Here is a 13,536-nt window from a genome sequence, read left to right as displayed (position 1 = left end):
ATTAAGGTAATAAAGTCAAGCAAATGCCTACCAAATAAATCTGTTTCTATAGAAGTTGATAAGGGCTTCACTTAATCAGAATCTAATGAAATTTAAGGTACTGAACTGCTTATAGGACAGAATTTAGAATAAAAACAACAAAAGCTGTGTTCTTGCTAACAGCTTGGCTTAAATTTCAGGATCTTTCAAGCATAATTAGGTATTAGAAATGCCTTTGGAATTATTCACAGTGAATTAGATTTGTTGGTGTTATCATTCATAGAATACCAACCAAGAAATCTATTCTTCATCACTTCTCTAAAATGCTTATAGTCAGCTGACTTTGTACTTGTTATAAAAATAGATACAAATATGGAGTTCTGCCTTCTTGTGGTTGACAGTTGAAATATAATGCAATTTTTTATTGAAGTATATTTGATGTACAATATTATACAACTTATAGGTTACAATATAGTGATTCACAGTTTTTAAAGGTTATACTCCATTTGTAGTTATTATAAAACATTGAATATATTCCCTGTGTTGTACAATATACCCTTGCAGCTTTTTTTTTTCTAACATCTTTATTGGAGTATAATTGCTTTAAAATGGTGTGTTAGTTTCTGCTTTATAACAAAGTGAATCAGCTATACATATACATATATCCCCATATCTCTTCCCTCTTGCATCTCCCTCCCTCCCACCCTCCCTATCCCACAGCTCTAGGTGGTCACAAAGCACCGAGCTGATCTCCCTGTGCTATGTGGCTGCTTCCCACTAGCTATCGGTTTTGTAGATTATTTTATACCTAATAGTTTGTACCTCTTAATCCCCTTCCCCTATATTACCCTTCCCCTCTTCCCTCTCCCTACTGGAAGGCATTATGTTAATTGAAATGTCAGACAGAGAAAGATAAATACTGTATGATATCACTTATATGTGGCATCTAAAAGATACAACAGGGCTTCCGTGGTGGCGCAGTGGTTGAGAATCTGCCTGCCAATGCAGGGGACACGGGTTCGAGCCCTGGTCTGGGAGGATCCCACATGCCACGGAGCAACTAGGCCTGTGAGCCACAACTACTGAGCCTGCGCGTCTGGAGCCTGTGCTCCGCAACAAGAGAGGCTGCGATAATGAGAGGCCCGCGCACCGCGATGAAGAGTGGCCCCCGCTTGCCGCAACTGGAGAAAGCCCTCGCACAGAAACGAAGACCCAACACAGTCAAAAATAAATAAATAAATAAAAATTAAAAAAAAAAAAAAGATACAACAAACTAGTAAATATAATAATACGATATTTTTGTACAATGCTCGTTTATAAGTGCCCCAGAATAGATTCAACATTTATGGTCCTCCTTTCCATTTAGGAGGCATTATCTAATATAACTCGGGGCTTTGAAACTTGAGCCCTTATACTTAGTGTAAAGTGCTAGAATATACCTCTAAAATTATAGTTAACCTTTTGTGATGAGGCAGGAACTGAAGAATGGACTGGTTTAGAATCAGGCAGAACTGACTTGTGGTCTAGACTTGTGACTTTGGACAAATAACCTCACCAATCTGAGTTCCCTTTTCCTTATATGCATAACAGGGATAGTAGATTCTTATACAGTGTTAATGTGAGGATTACCTGTGACAACATAGGAAAGGCATCTAGCATAATTTCAGTGACCTTGTCTTCCTCTTAAAATCCATATCTCCTAATAAACACACACACACACACACACACACACACACACACACACACACACACTATTTTAAAAACATCTTTTTAAAGTGCTTATTAAGCGCCTTCTAGAATATCTAATCTTTAACCATCTCAACAGATACATTAATGCACATACATTTTAGAACTCATATCACATTCACTGCATGCCGGTTAACCATCAGGAAAGAGTTTATTAGATGAAAATAAGTCTGTGGTAAAAGATTTCCTTGCAATTACTTCACTGCCATTATCCTGGCCACACGCTTATGGAGCTTTTCAAATTAATATGCTTAGATTACTGAGCAAGTAATCAAGCAGTGGAATTCTATGAGGAACTCAATTACTAAAGAAAATGATCACTCAAGCATTTGAGAAATCGGGGCTACATCTAATTTTGAATAGTGGATCATTATTGACATTATGGAAGCATTCAGTACAAACACTTGGACATGTAGCACTAGAAAGGGTATCACTTTCTATACATGTGGTAAACTGAACGAGCTGCTTGCTAACATCTCTGTTAAATGTTATTCTGCCTTGCTGAAAAAAGAAATAATATCAACCTTGAAGTAAGTACTTTAAAAAAAATAGGGAGCTGATTGCTTGACTGAATAAAAATTGGATTGTTAACTCACATTTAAAATAAACAATTCTAATTTTTCTACTTGAGATAGAGTAATCTTTTATAGCCTAGAAATAATTATCCAATGAACACAAGTGTAAGAATTGCTTTCTACATATTTCCATATTAGAAACTACTTAAATACTTTCATTATTGCATTTTAATCATTCCACCACCAAAAGGCCCTCTTTTGACTAAATGATTACATATAGATCCATGTGCTGTGTTTTTACTCATTTAATAATTTTAATCATACTTTTATATTCTCCAAATTAGGCATCATCCAGATGCTTTTGATGAAAATTATTTTTCTAACTCTGATTTTTATCTAAGAGTTAAAGCAAAGACTATTTTAGGAACTTTGCTATAGTATCTTAAAAAGCATCTGAATTAGGAAAGGTAGTGTAGGAAATGGGTTGAGACTGTCATGTTTATTGTTCTTTCTCTGCTCTCTACCAAGGCAAGCCGCAAAGAAAAATCATTCAATAGTGAGTGATAATTCCTAATAAACCCAGCAGTCATCAGCTGTGTGGCCTTGGGGAACTCACTTCACCACTCAAAGTGTAATAGTATAGCATGATGATGATGATATTGGTGATGATGATGATGATATTGATGATGATGATAATGACAATGTAGGCGATGCTAGCCTACCAGAAACACCATTAGCATAAAATAAGGCAGTCTTTATAAGGTAAAAGTGTTGTGAGAGATTATCATGATTATTCTGAGCATCATTTTTTTGGAGCATTAATTATTTTTTAGAGTCATGTACCACATAGAAAATATACTGAAAGATTTTCTCCCTTTCCCCGGAAAAATGAATATATGCACAGATTTTTTAAATGTCAATAAAATTTCAGGAAACCATTGCCTTTCTTAGGCCTATTCATTGACTACCCTGTTTAAGATCCCCATTGTGGCAGAAGTTCTTGGTTGCCTGGTCAGGAGTCAACCCCTCACATACCTCACACCTTACTTGTACCTTCATCACAAATTCTGAAATGTTCAAGTATGCCTTAACCCATATGAATCTCCAGAATGACCTAAGCCTAAAAGCGTATGACACTCCTCAATGAATTAGTGAATTGTAACTTTTTTCCCTCTCCTGCTGGACATGAAAAAGAAGTATGCTTCCATAGTTGCTTTTGGCAGCTGTCTCATGAGGACAAGGGTAACCAGACCTAAGATGAAGCCAGCACTGTGAATGGCTGATAATATTGTTAAGCCTGCGGAAAAATAACCTGCCATACTCTGAACTTCCTGTTATAGCAAATAATAAACTTTACCTACACATGCTTGAAGTCTCAGTTCAGATATCATTTGCTTGGTGATGATGTCTCAGACTAAACCAAGCAGGACTAGTCCATCAGGCCCTCACTCTCAAAACATCTAATGTACAAAGAGCTTTATCACTTAACTCAATCATAGTGATTAACATCAGTATTAAAAGAAAAACTTGAACAGCTTAAGGGCAGAGGTTTTTTTTTTTTTTTCCTTTGTTTAATTCATTATATTATTGCATTCACAGAACTGTGTCTGCCACATAATAGGCATTGTACATTTTTTTGTGAATTAATGAACACCAGAATACAGTTTTAGAAGACATGAATGGAAAAAAAGTAGGTGGATCCTGCTTACATTTTTCTGAATCCTATAACTAGAATTTTACTCTATTTCCTTGCTATGAGATTAGTATAGAATTCTTCATAAAAGAGCAATAGCAAATAATGTTTATATCAGGTTTTCTGAGGTAATATTAATTATTTGCATGTGATGGGATGAGGAATATTGCATTCATTTTTACAAAATTCTGGAAGATGATCTTTGACAACTTGAGGAGGTGTCCAATCTTTAACATTCAGTCATGGCTCAGGAATTCTTTTTCCCTCTGAAGTTCTGGTATAACATTCATCCAGAAAAGTATGCAAATAATAATTGTACAGCTTAATGAATAAACACAGAGTGACCACACCTATGTAACCACTACCAATCTAAAAAGCAAAATTGTACTAGCACACCAAAAGCCCATCTTAGGCCCCAATCTTTAGAATAATGTAATAATAACATCTGCAGCACTTAGACCAATTTAGTTCCAAAATTACTGAAAGTAAATAATGAATGATTCATGAATAGCTATTCCATGTTAAAAACTTTATTCACTTTGGAAGGAGACATGTTAATCATTCTTAATGTACTTTCTCCTGTTTAATCCCTTAGAGCCCTTAACCTGTAGTGATTCTTGGTAGAGTAAATGAATATAAAGATAGTTCATAAAAAGAGATTTGTAGATTCTACATCTGGAAAACAATCTCATATGGACTATATTTAAAATTTGCCGCTGATCTATTTGTCTTGCTCATTCCTATAGTTGATGAATTCTCTCTCTGAAAAGTAAAGAAAGAAAAAAAAAAACCTTTCCTTTTAGAAGGATAAAACTGAAGGAAATAAGAAACATAACAATAAAAAAAAAAGATTAAATCCTTCAGAAATTGTTTAATTGATTGCCTGACAATTATAACAGAAATGCTTTAAATCTGAAAGCCATCAATCCCTGACTCTGTTTTTCTCTTCAACTTAATTAGAAGAAAATAAAACACAACTGTATTCTTGTTTAGCTGGAACTTTGGGGAAATACGTAGGAAGTTATAGGCAATAAAGTACCAGCTGCTTCTTTGTTGCTAAGTTTATCAGAGAGTTAGCAGCAAATGTGTTTTTATAATTTATCATTCCTGTGTATTAAAGTTCTATGACTAGCTGCTTAGGAGAGGTTGTAAGCAAAAGCCATGTTACCAAAACTGAGTTAAAATGCAGCACAGAGATAAAAGTGTGAAACAAAGTATCATCACTAACTAAAAGCACACATTTCTTTGGGAGATAGATATTGACAAATATTTATAAGAAATATTTTCCCTATTATTTTCCAAATAAAATTGTTTGTCCATGATCTCATCAGCCTAATTATCTGGCAATAATGACATGCCAGATGAAGAGTTCTGCCTGTATATCTTACACAAGGTGATAAATAAGAGTCTCTGAGAGACTCTTGAAGAGAACAGAAGAACTGAAAGCTTTTAAATATTAATATCTTACTGGCTTTACCTACGATAATATAATCCAGGGACTATGGACCCCAAATTAGGATGTTTTTAGTATCCAAAATAGTTGCTTGTATGCATTTTATGACAAATACTGATGAAGAAATATGTCCATAAAATATTCCAGGTCAAAAAGCAAAAGTTTATATGTAAACTACGTATACATAGTATGTATACTATGATTCTTACTTTTAAATCATATTTATCATCTTGCATTGGTATTAAGATCACTGTTATCTTTATCTGACAAATCATTCTGAAATATAATACATTTTAAAGCTAAAGGAGGGTTCTAAAGTCCTTTGTCTTCAAGCATACACAAGTTTTATAACACACATCAAAAATATGCTCATCAGATATAGTAATTTAAATGTTTTTCTTTCTCTTGACCAAATATTTGGTGAATTGCTTACAATGATTAAGTGATTAGGCTCCTTAACTTAAAAAAAAAAAGTACTTCCATATGCTGTCACAAAAACTCTTTAAAACATTCTTGCGTCACTAAAGTAGACAGAATGTCTGAGATTACACTGACTTTTATGTTTTGGGATCTCTTGAGTAATGATGTTTTACATGACCAAAGACATCTCCAGAGCCTCTATAGCCATCTGATCTTTGATTTTTACCCCTTCCCAAAGTTGGTTGCAGACATCCTCAAGACACAGATGCATCTGTTCTTTCATCCATTCTTTTAGTTAGTGTTTATTAAGAAACTACCATGTTTAAGATTGACATTTGGAATCCAAAAGAAGTGGTGTGTGTGTGTGCATGTGCATGTGCGTGTGTGTGTGTGTGTGTGTGTGTGTGTGTTGGGATATGTTTGGCCGAGAAGACAGAAAAATTCACAGGTTTTAAGACTCCAAAGAGAGAAATGAGGGAATTCTAATAGCTATGACTCAAACAAGTTCCTAGTAAGTCCCATGCTAAATAAAACAACTATTCATTGGGTGTTAATAGCTTTGGTACTTTCTAGTAGAAAAGCAGAACTTAAGTAATTTGCCCATGGGTACACAGTTTCTCATTTATGAACAGTAATGCCACTTGATTCATGGAGTTTGGGAGAAAATTAAATGAGTTAATACATGTAAAGTATAGTGCCAGCTAAATTGATAAGTAGTCATTAAATAACAGCTACTATTATTGTTATTACCATGCTGGGTACTATTCTAAGTACTTTAAGTACATTATTTAATTTGATCTTCACAATAGCCTCATGTGGTAGATAACATCATTCCCGTTTTATAATTAGTAAACTATGAATTAGAGAAGTTAAGTAACTTGTCCAATGACACACAACTAATATGTGCTGAAAATACAATTTGAACTGAGACAATCCAAGGTTCACGCTCTTAAAAACTATGTTACGGACTCAGAAACTAAAGAGACTCTTGGAGAACAAGGCAGAGTCTAACAGGAATATAACTCAGACCCAGTATTCAAGGAAGCTCCAGATTCACACGTTTTCCTTGATCTTCTGGACTTGAACTCCCTGGGAGTCCAAAACCAGATCAAAGACACATCATCAGTTCTACAGAGGCAGAAAAAAGTTAAACTTAAGTGGCTTTGGGGGTAGGAAGAGGGACTGTCTGCAGTTGGGCACAAGGGACCTCTTTAGGGAAAATATTCTAAAATTCCTCTGTAAGGCTTTTTTTGAGGGTGGGTGGGAGGGAATGTTCTAAAATTGGGTTAATTTTAGATGATGTTAATTCCACACAACTCAGTAAATTTACTAAAAATCATTGTATTGTACACTTAAAATGGGTGGTTTTATGGTATGTATATACATTACACCTCAAGAAAGCTATTATTTAAAACAATTTTTTAGCCCAGTGCATCCTGGAGGTTGCCCATGCCAGTGTTTAACCACATGTGTGGTGTGAACTTACAGGCATCGTGTTGTGAAGAGATGGGGGCTGCAGTGACTCACGCAATTAGGAATTTCAACCTAGAGAACCGGGCGCAATGGGAAATCAGCAGGATGAAGCCCTTCCCCGCTCCCAGGCACCCCTCCACCAAGAACCTCCTGGAGAGCAGATGAGCAGCCATCCAGAAATTAAGGGAGAAATTGCTAGAAAAAATGACAAAATGCTGTCATTACTAAAAGATGTGGATGTCGATTCCAAAGATCCCGTGTCTTCTGTGCAAGTAAAGGACGCTGGAAAACGTCAGAAGCCAAAGGAATTCAGGTTGCCGGAAGACCATCACTCTGACATGATGAATGTTAAGAACACTCCCAAAGGCAAAATTTCCATTGTAGAGGCACTGACACTTCTCAATAATCATAAACTTTATCCAGACACATGGACTGCTGAGAAAATAGCAAGATGTAAATTCTCTTCTTAAATATTTCCTAACTTTTGAAGTCAAAAATCTTACCCCCTGAAGGCAAGAAAGCAATACAATCAAAATGAAGAGAATCTTGAAATTACTTTTCCTTAATGTACTCTGTGTCCCCGTACCGTTTATTTTCTCATTTTTAGCATATTAAATTATATAAATTAAGAAAATAAAATTAAAATAAAATAAATAAAAATTAAAAAATTTTAAACAAACCAATAAAAGATATAGATATTATGTTTCTGCTCTAATCAACCCTCAATCTCCAAGTTGGGCCTAATGAATTGATACTTGTTAACTAAATCTATAATAGTTTTTTCCACTACTGTGAAATAAATGACCCTAAAAACTAGTGGTGTAAAACAACTTTTTCATTTTATTAATGCCACAATACTGTAGGTGAGCAGGGCTCAAATGGGCATGCCTTTGCTTCTCTAGTCATTGAGGAAACTCAGTGGTACTCTTCTGGTAGATGGGATGGTCTGGTGGGTCCAAGATGGTTTCAATCACATGGCTGGAGTCTGGGGTTGAATGAGTCAAAGAATAAGACTGCCTGCCAACCAGGGGCGCCTCATGTGGCCTTTCCATGTAGCTTAGCATGTCACAAGATAATGGCCTCAGAATAGTCAAACTTCTAACATGGTGGCTCAAAGCTCTTAGTGAACACAGTGGAAGCTGCATCACTATTATGACCCAGCCTTGGAAGTCATACACTACTACTTGTGTGTAGTCTATCAGGCAAAGCAGTCACAGCCTTCCTAGATTCAAGAGGAGGGGAAATAGAATTCACTTCTTGTTTGTGAAGAATAAGGTCACATTGTAGAGTAACATGTGAGACTGGAGATATTGTTATGGTCATCATTTAAAAATACAGTCCATTGTCATAATAGTTTACAACAATAATCACCATTAATAGAGGGTTCAGAAAAGTCTGCTAATTCTTCAAAACCTCAGATGTCTGAAACTTTGAGGATATCACACATCATGATATGTAAAATAGAAGAAATTTGGAGGGTTCATGGTGATATTCCCAAATACCTCAAGAAATTCACACAAGAAACTTGCTTCCTGGAAAAATTCTGATTTTCAGGCATGATTATACACTTAATTTCCCTTGTGCTTCCTTATGAAAACAATTCATTTACATAAAAAATTAGTTTAATTTCCTTTTAGTTTGAGATTCTAATACAGTAGCTGAATATAGCTGTAAACTGTCTCCTTATAAAATATTTAATGTTGACTATGGCCATTTTTTTTTTTAATTTTTTTTTTTTTGTATTTATTAATTAATTTTATTTATTTATTTTTGGCTGTGTTGGGTCTTCGTTTCTGTGCGAGGGCTTTCTCTAGTTGTGGCAAGCGGGGGCCACTCTTCATCGCGGTGCGCGGGCCTCTCACTGTCGCGGCCTCTCTTGTTGCGGAGCACAGGCTCCAGACGCGCAGGCTCAGTAGTTGTGGCTCACGGGCCTAGTTGCTCCGTGGCATGTGGGATCTTCCCAGACCAGGGCTCGAACCCGTGTCCCCTGCATTGGCAGGCAGATTCTCAACTACTGTGCCACCAGGGAAGCCCTATGGCCATTTTTATTCTTGCATTTCCTAGATGGAATATGACATTTGATGACTTTTGTCCAAAATAACCAATTTTTAAATTACAGTCACAAATGCATTACATTTATCCTATGTTTTAGTAAACATTTTAGAGCATATGACAGAAATATATTACACTAAAAACTGGTTTAATTTAAAACCCCTTCAGTTTCCTATACATCAACCTCTGAAGTTCCAACTCAAAAACTTTTCAAAAAAGTGAGTTAGGTGAAGGGAATGAAGAGAAAGGGAGGAAAAAATAAACCAAAACCAAACAATTAAACAAAGGGCAGAAAAAGTGGTTTTAATCTCTGGTTTGGCCACTAACAACCATTATGTGACCTTCCACAAGTCATTTAAGGCCTGCTGGGTTCAGTCCTCATATGCCAATGAGGGGCTGGACTGAATCTATGTGTTTTTTTTTTGGTTGTTGTTCTGTTGCTTTTGGTGATGGAGGTGTGACTTAAACAATAAAAAGCACTTCCAGAAAAAAATACTTTAAAGCTAAACATACATGATTGGAGTTATTCTGGTTGAAAAGTGGGTGAGGTCATCTGGAGATCCACCCACTCAACCTCCCCTAATCACCAGCTCCTCTGCCGCTAACTCCTATACCAGCTACATTTTTTTTTTCTTTAATAACTACCATGGAATCCTATCTCTAAAACATAAAATTTGAAAGTCACTAGATTAGATGGTCTCTAAAGGATCCTCCTTGAAGAGCAAATACTCTTAGGAACTAGAAGAGTAACTACTGGGTAAATTTTTATATAACAAATGTGATTACCCTAATGGGTAGGACCATGGATATACATGTGTATTCATAAATATGCCCTTAACAATAAATGAGTCTATGCATTTTATTTTCCATGCAAATATATAATTTTAGATACATAATAAAAGCAACTACTATCTAGGAGATAGTATCTATCTATCATTAGGTAGTGAGAGAGTACCTAATGAAGTATTAAGGTTATCTACCATCTCAAAGCAATCTTAAACACAGTTACCAGTTTCCTTTTTTTCACATGAGGAAACATAAGCTTGGGAAGGTTTAGCAACTCACATGGGGTCAACAGCTAGAAAGGGGTAGACACAATATTTGAATGTGGAATGATCTTAAGCCAGAGTATATGTTTGTTTGTTTGTTTTTCCCCCATTGTATCAGTAGGTTTCCTATCTCTGTGAGTGGTTGCTCCAAGGAGCAAGTGGTTTGGGGCTTTCTCCTGAAGACTGGGTTGGGGCTTAGTCCCTGACACTGAGCTGGGATGGTGTCAAAACTGAGGATCAGGTGCCCCATATTCCAAGGAAATGATGCAGTGGATAGTGTTTGGAGAAAGGAGGGATGGAAAGGTAGTTAGGCTTCAAGCTTCCATCTTGCCCCTCTCTCTCTTCCTTTTTTCCTCCTGATTTGATGAGAACCCCTATGATTATAAATCATAAATTTATAATCATATAATTTATATGATTATAAATTATAAATCATAAATCATGATTATAAATGTGGGGGGAATGATGTACATATTTATACCTAATCACATAAGCTGCCTCTGGTTATGAGCCATCTATAGCCATAACTAATGGTAGACATATGCACAGGAATGTGTGCGTAGGTGTGTGTATTCTTCTTTACCTAGTAGAGAAAGGGTAAGAATCTCTGTACCCCTAGTTTTGCAGGATCCTATATGTGTCTGCTTGTATGTTTTTGCTAATGATCTAGGCTTTCCATCCCTTTAACCTATGAGACTATTTAAAAGTGGAAATGACCTTGTATAGCAACTGGTTCAACTTTTCATTGACTCAACCACAGTCACACAACTAGTTCGTATGTGGGCTGAACCTAGAATTTCTCAACACTGACATCCTCCAGTTAAGGGAATCTTGCAAACCAAGATTGTACACAAACTAACATGAACATGCTATAGGACAAACTATTGAAGTAAGAAAGCAACTTAGAGAAAACCTATTCCTACTCCTTTATTTTTTAGATTACAAAAGTGTCACCCAGAGAGATGGAAAAATTGTAATATTTTAAAGTAAATAACAGATCCCAATCTAGAGCTTCTATCCATTATATATTGTGGTTAGAGATAACCTTATTAAACTAAATCAAAGTAGTATGTACCACTGGTGATATCTTAACCCTCTCTGAGAAATATACATTTTTGAATACAACTCTCCTTTTGTTATTTATAAACTTTCTCGAAGACAGGAATTAACGTTTCATGTGTTTTTTGCCATTTTTGCATAGTGACTTATCTACAGTTAGTGCTAAAGAAGCATTTATTTGACTAATAACAGTCTTAAACTTAATGACAAACACCAGTGCAATACTTAAGCACAAATGAGTCTATATTGTGTTAAAGAACATCTCCAGAAGACCCACCCGATCATGCATCCTATTGCCTCAGGTTACCCATATATAAATTAGTTTTAAACTACCTAAGGCATTTTCAAGACAAATTAACTAATAAATGTAAGTATAAATTTGTTTCTCTAGAAGAGACTACTTAAATTGTTCTGAAAATATGCCTCTATAAGCCTGAAGGCAAAAATCATGCCACCACTCTGCCTTTGCTCTTTCAAACCAAATACAGCTTATTCTAAATTCATCTTATCTGTCTTATTTTTTTAACTGTATAATTAGTTAATATCATTAATGCCTTCATTATTATTTTATTATTCTTAGACCCTTTCTAAGATTTCTGGCATTATTCCTGTGATCCACACAGAGAAAGATGAAAAGAGTTCAATTTTTCTCTGGGTTGGAATTCAAATGGTCTCCTCAGTTCCAAAGATTGGTGATCTTTTTGATATTGACACTTAGGGGAACAATTTAAAGTTAAAAAATGGGTGAATAAAAAGAATGTCTATTTGGGTTTCTTTGTGATAAGATCCAAAAGGAAATTTGAATTCTCCCTGCCAAAAATCTCTGGAGCTACGTAAACCATTGAAAGGCAGGTGGTGATTATTTATTTATTTATTTTTCCCTCTCAGGGATTCTACAACTAAAGAAGAGGAGGACATAAGTCTAGAAAGAAATGGATATAGAATAGGATACTGATCAGCATGAGATCATGACTCCAGTTTCCTTAGATAAAGAAATTCTAACAATCCCCAGAGATGATTCCTGTTAGGTGGTTAAAATATAGACTACACATGTGTATACTTACACACACACTTAAATTTAGTACATCATAGTAAAGTATACTCAAAGTTTGCTCATTCATTCAACAGATAATTTAGTGCCTACCATACACCAGGCTATAACCTGGGAAAATCTGGTTAAAATGCGTTCTAATTGCTAGATTTTGGAGTACCAGTAAATGATCTTATTCATTTCTTATTCAATCTGAAATTCCTGAATCTGGGTGGTCATAACAAATCCTTCAGTAATAGTTCCAACATTTGTCCAGACAATAACATAATCTGGGTAGCTTTAAAAAAATACATTGCTTCTGAGGCCCACCCATACATCTATTTAGTCAGAATTCCAGTTTTAGGGGATGGCAAATGGGTGGTTGTTTTTGCTGTTGTTTTTAACCCCTTCAGTCATTTTAATGCAGTTTGTTTGTGGACCAGAGCTTTGGAACCACTGGTCCTGGGTTCACCATCTTTATTCCTAACAAGAAACTATCCTTGACTAAGTCAGTTAAGGGACATATTACATAATCCCATTACAGTAACTGCTCCAAAGGGACTATTCCTACTCAGATAGTGGCACTGCCATGTCTATTAAAATTACAAGCACACTAGATTGGAGGCTTATTTCAGGGGAGATGCTTCCTTTTTATTTATTAGTTTTTTAATTATTTATTTATTTTTTGAAGTAAAACTGACTTATCATATTATTTTCAGATGCACAACATAGTAATCCGATATATTTATACATTATGAAATGATCACTATGATAAGTCTAATTACCATCTGTCAACATACAAAGTTATTACAATATTAGTTACTATATTCCCTATGCTGCACATTACATCCCCATGACTTGTTTTATAACTAGAAGTTTGTACTTCTTAATCCCCTTCCCCTACTTTGCCCATCCCCCCCCCCCATAAACACTGGTTTGTTCTCCTTAAATAGCTTTATATTATACTCCCTTAAAATTATACCCTCTTCCATCCATAACTTTTTAAAAACCTCAAAATATGGGTACCTGCAGAACTGCACATGTATGAAAAGATTCTTGGAATGATT

At 35.5% G+C, this 13,536-nt stretch overlaps 1 protein-coding gene and 1 pseudogene across 2 annotated transcripts in view; one reads left to right on the top strand and one right to left on the bottom strand.

The window, feature by feature from the left end:
- Nucleotides 1-13,536, bottom strand: part of ERBB4 (erb-b2 receptor tyrosine kinase 4) — a 1,231,960-nt gene that overhangs the window by 911,102 nt on the left and 307,322 nt on the right. The gene's annotated exons all lie outside the window — the stretch shown is intronic.
- Nucleotides 7,100-13,503, top strand: LOC309630971 (NADH dehydrogenase [ubiquinone] 1 alpha subcomplex assembly factor 4 pseudogene; annotated as a pseudogene). The gene has a single exon. The product of its transcript is annotated as an NADH dehydrogenase [ubiquinone] 1 alpha subcomplex assembly factor 4 pseudogene (transcript).

Source organism: Balaenoptera borealis (genome assembly GCF_965194805.1).
Source record: "Balaenoptera borealis genome assembly, chromosome: 6".
Classification (NCBI taxonomy): Eukaryota; Metazoa; Chordata; class Mammalia; order Artiodactyla; family Balaenopteridae; genus Balaenoptera; species Balaenoptera borealis.
The sequence above is the reverse complement of the archived record's forward strand: the minus strand, read 5'-3'. Positions and strand labels throughout refer to the sequence as shown.